General features: G+C 38.0%; 1 pseudogene; it reads left to right on the top strand.

Moving 5' to 3' along the window:
• Nucleotides 1-1,590: 1,590 nt before the first annotated feature.
• Nucleotides 1,591-3,332, top strand: LOC114636599 (annotated as a pseudogene).
• The last annotated feature ends 2,062 nt before the right edge of the window (nucleotides 3,333-5,394 follow it).

Genomic DNA, 5,394 nt, shown 5'->3' with positions numbered 1-5,394 from the left:
ATATAAACATACAGAATGAAAACAAAACAATACCAAAAAAGTAAAACCTGCAAGTGATCATCTCATTAGATGCTGAAAAGCCTTTGATAAAATCTAACACTCTTTTATGTTAAAAGTATTAGAGAGATCATGGACAGAGAGCACACACCTAAACATAATCAAAGCAATATACAGCAAGTAAATAGCCAACATCAAACTAAATGGAGAGAAACTTCAAACAATTCAACTAAAATCAGGGACAAGACAAGCCTCCCCACTCGTTCAATATCTATTCAATATATTACCTATAAGAAATATATTACCAATAAGAAATATATTACCAATAAGAAATATATTACCAATAAGAAAACAAACAGAGATCTACTACCAAACACCTAGAGCTGATAAACACCTTTAGCAAAGAGGCTGGTTACAAAATTTACTCAAATAAATTAGTAGACCTCCTTTCTACAAATGATAAGCAGGATGATTAAAAAATTAGGGAAAGGACACATTTTACAATTTCCATGAATATTATAAAAGATTTTATTGTAAATCTAACCAAGCAAAGATACAGTTTGATTAGATCTGCATGACAACTTCAAGTCCTTGAAGAAATTGAAGAAGATATCAGAAATTTGAAAGATTTATCATGCTGATGAATAGTTAAGATTAGTATAGTGATAATGGTCACCTTATGAAAGCAGTCTACAGATTCATTGCTATTATTGTCAAAATTTCAACACATCTTCTATAGATCTTGAAAGCACAAATCTCAAATTCATATGGAAAAGCAAAATCTCAGGATAGAAAAAAAAACCTGAACAATAAAGGAACTTTGGAAGGAATCACCATTTTTAACCTCAAGTTGTACTATATAGAGAGCAACATTAATGAAAACTGATATAAAAACAGACAGATTGATCAATAAAATTGAATTTAAGACCCAGAAATACACCAACATACACACTGACACTAGAATTTTGATAAAAAATAAACCAAAGCCAGACGATGGAAACATGAAAGCATATTCAGCAAGTGATGCTAGACTAACTGAGGGTCTACATGTTGAAGAGTGAAAATAGATCCATACTTATCACACTGCACAAAATTCAAGTTCAAGAAGATCAAGGACCTCAAAATAAAACTAGATACACTAAATTTCAAAGAATAGAAAGTGGGAACTACCATTGAGTGCATTGGTACAGGAGAAAATTTCCTGAACATAACACCAGTGGTTCAGGCACTAAAATCAATAATTGATAAATGAAACTATGTAAAACATCAAGGCAAACAACACTGTCAATATGACAAAAAAGAAGCCTATAGATTGGGAAAGAATCTTCACAAACCCTACATCTGACAGAGGGCTAATAGCCAAAATTTACAAAGAACTCAAGTATTTAGATACCTACAACCTAAGTAATCCAATTAAAAAACAGGATAGAGAGCTAAAAAGAGAATTTTCGGATGGTGGTAGTTCACTGAAGACGAGGCTTAGTCAAAGGATCTGTCTGCAGAATCCCTGGAAAAGCTACTGTCTCAGCAAAGGCTATACTTGTTTATAGAAGTGAAGAATTTCTAAAGAAGGTAACAAACAAGAAAAGGAAAATGCCGAAGCCAATTGATGTAAGAGTAACTACAATGGATGCTGAGCTAGAATTTGCCATTCAGCCCAATACAGCTGGCAAACAACTTTTTGACCAGGTTGTAAAAACAGTTGGTTTACGTGAGGTCTCGATTTTGGGCTGCAATATGTAGACAGCAAAGGATATTCTACATGGCTAAAAATGAATAAAAAGGTAACACAGCAAGATGTGTAAAAAGAAAATCCTTTACAATTAAAGTTTAGAGCTAAATTCTTTCCTGAAGATGTTTCTGAGGAATTGATTCAAGAAATAACACAGAGACTTTTCTTCTTGCAAGTTAAAGAAGCCATCTTAAATGATGAGATATATTGCCCACCAGAAACTGCAGTTCTTTTGGCTTTGTATGCTTCAAGCCAAGTATGGAGACTATAATAATGAGATTCACAAAGCAGGCTATCTGGCTAATGAGAGACTCTTACCACAGAGTGTTTTGGAACAACACAAACTGACCAAAGAACAGTGGGAGGAGAGAATACAGAAATGGCATGAGGAACACAGAGGGATACTAAGGGAAGATTTGATGATGGAATACTTGAAGATTGCACAGGATCTAGAGATGTATGGTGTCAACTACTTTGAAATCAAGAATAAGAAGGGTACAGAGCTGTGTCTGGGTGTTAATACTTTAGGTCTGAATATTTATGGGCATGATGACAAGTTAACACGTAAAATTGGTATTCCCTGGAGTGAAATCCGAAATATTTCATTTAATGACAAAAATTTCGTTATAAAGCCAATTGACAAAAAGGCACCTGATTTTATCTTCTACGTACCTCGTCTGAGAATCAATAAGCTAATTTTGGCCTTATATATGGGAAACCATGAACTGTACATGCGAAGGAGAAAGCCTGATACTATTGAAGTACAACAGATGAAGGCTCAGGCCCGGGAGGAGAAACATAAGAAGCAGCTAGAAAGGGTACAGTTAGAGAATGAAAAGAAGAAATGAGAAATAGCAGAAAAGGAAAAGGAAAAAATAGAACGTGAAAAGGAAGAGCTGATGGAATGTCTGAGGCAAATCGAAGAACAGACAATGAAAGCCCAGAAAGAACTAGAAGAACAGACGTGGAAAGCTCTGGAACTGGAGCAGGAGCGCCTGCGAACGAAAGAGGAGGCAGAATGGCTAGACAGGGAGCACAGGGCTGCGGAAGAGGCCAAGTCCACAATAGCCAAGCAAGCTGCTGACCAGATGAAGAACCAAGAGCAGCTGGCAGCAGAACTTGCCGAATTCACTGCCAAGATTGCACTTTTAAAAGAAGCCAAGGAGAGAAAGGAAGAGGAAGCTACTGAGTGGCAGCACAAAGCTTTTGCAGCTCAGGAAGACTTGGAAAAGACTAAAGAAGAGTTAAAAACTGTGAGGTCTGCACCTTCTCCACCACCCCCTCCCCTAGTCATCCCTCCCACAGAGAACGAGCATGAGACAAGAACAGTGTGGAGGCCAGCACCAAGCTGTCCAGTGAGGGGGTGATGAACCACAGAAGCGAGGAAGAACGGGTGACAGAAACTCAGAAGAATGAACGCGTGAAGAAGCAGCTCCAGGCTTTAAGTTCAGAATTAGCCCAAGCCAGAGATGAAACCAAGACGACCCAGAATGATGTTCTTCATGCTGAGAATGTCAAGGCAGGCCGTGATAAGTACAAGACTCTGCGACAGATCCGTCAAGGCAACACAAAGCAGCGCATCGATGAGTTTAAAGAAATGTGAAAGCCGTTCTTGTGATCCGTGTCCTTCATAAGCTGAACCACCACCGAGAAAGCAGGCCTGTGCCGGTGCCGTGGACGCATCCACCTTACCAAAGCATGCAGAACACTGAAGGGCGTGCTTCAGCATTAAAGCAGTGTGATGTCATATTTGGTTATTTTTCTTTTGTCCAGGGAATAGATAATGGCATTCTGTCACCTTTTTGTACATTTTTCACTTTTTGTTTGTTTCATCTTTTTCAGTTGAATATTACTACTGATGACCATGTCTGACAAATGTGTGTATGTGCTTTGTGCACTGTGTACATCGTAGGATAGTGGTGGACATTTCCATGCATGTTCAGTTAAAGAGCTCAGTTTTCTTTGCCCTTCCCCTGTTGTAGGCTACATACATCTCCATGTCATTCTCGTATTTTGTCAGTGTGGCCTTCTCATGCCCTCTCATGATAGGGTTGAAATCCTGGTGTCACACAGATCACTTACTGGAGGTGACTAAAATGAGATAGTGGGGTAGACAGATGGACAGATAGGGGACTACATCTCAAAATGATTAGAATATTGGACAGCGCAGTATGCAGCCAGTGGTTAACTATTACAGAATCCCTTAATTACCTTATTGAGTGTTTGCTTTACTTAAGTACAGTCATCTCAGATAGCTTGAGTGATGGTGTTTCACGTCCTGTAGTCCTATGGTGGCTTTCCTTGCCTGTCATTTCAGCAATACACCCACTAGGCAGTTGCTTCTAGGAAAATTATTGATGAAGCACTGCCTGCAAGTATGTGGTCTCTGAAAAAAAGTGCAAGTTTTGTTCTTAGGTTGATTTAGAAACACAGATGTCCAATAGAAAGTAACTCTTGATAAGAGCTAATTCTAATTGTTGAAGGGGGAAACAAAACCCCAAACCTTGGCCTTTCTGCAAGGGCAGCATACAGAAACATCAATTCCGAGAACGTAACACTACCTCACTCGTCACATGGTGACTGTTCACACACAGTCTGTGCTGCACATCTGTTACCCATGGCCAATCACAATCTATGTCCTTCATTGAGTGTGCTTCTGAGGTTTCAGTGCTAATCTTTTAACTGCCTTGTTGTTGAACTATGGGGCTCTGATTTGTGTTTAGATTGTATATTCTCACTGGTATGCTGTTCCTTAATGGGTGTTCTGTGTCTGAGGAAGTGGAGTGACCCTTTGTGAGAAAGACATTGCCTTTGCAGCACATGAAGCATTCCCACTCTTCATTCTTGATGGGATAGGTAACATCATTTTAGCATATTTGGTTTCTAAATCACTATTTATTTTATTTACAATCTCTAAAAACAAATTTTATTTCAATTACGTCTTACTGAGGAAGTCTTTCCAGCTAGAAAGCTGCTCTTACATTCTCTGATTATGAAGCACCTGAATTTGAAGATACAGAAAGACTTGTTTCCTCTGTGTGGTTCAGCTACTTTCCATTTGGTATTATGCACTCAAACTTAACTTTATCTATGACAATTGCCATTTTATTAAGCAGTTTTCATGCACAGTAGATTCAACTTGTTTTTTGTGCTGTTTTTGACTTTTGCTGACTTAAAAAGGATTAATTTGGACAGACATTATAAAAAGGAAAAGGAAATATGTTGTTTGGACTCTGTAGGACAAAAGACAACTGGTTCACCTTGAAGTGACTGCTGTACAGTGGTTGTGCACATGCTTTCAAGTCATTTGTAAGGGAATGCTTTCCATAGATGAGAGGGAGAGACAGTAGACCTTATCACTCAGACTTTGAAGTATGAGTGTTCACTTTTCCAAAGCATCAGTGCAATAGTCCTTATTGCTAAAATAATTGACTTCCTTTGGGTTTTTGCGTTTTTTTTCTATTTGCATTGTGTATATTATCATTGCTATACCAGTTGCTACAGTGTTGAGAGGATACCAGTTTTATTTTCTGTTAATAGTCTACTTGTAGATTAGGATTAAAGTGGATTTAATCCATTTTTATAGATATATGAATTTTTCTAAACAGGAACAGCCATTTGCAAAATGAGTTTTCACAGTGATTGCATCAATTATAACGTTTATC

The sequence above is a fragment of the Grammomys surdaster genome, unplaced genomic scaffold, assembly GCF_004785775.1.
Source record: "Grammomys surdaster isolate TR1022 unplaced genomic scaffold, NIH_TR_1.0 61, whole genome shotgun sequence".
Taxonomy (NCBI): Eukaryota; Metazoa; Chordata; class Mammalia; order Rodentia; family Muridae; genus Grammomys; species Grammomys surdaster.
Note: the sequence above shows the minus strand (reverse complement) of the source record. Positions and strands in the feature narration are given on the sequence as shown.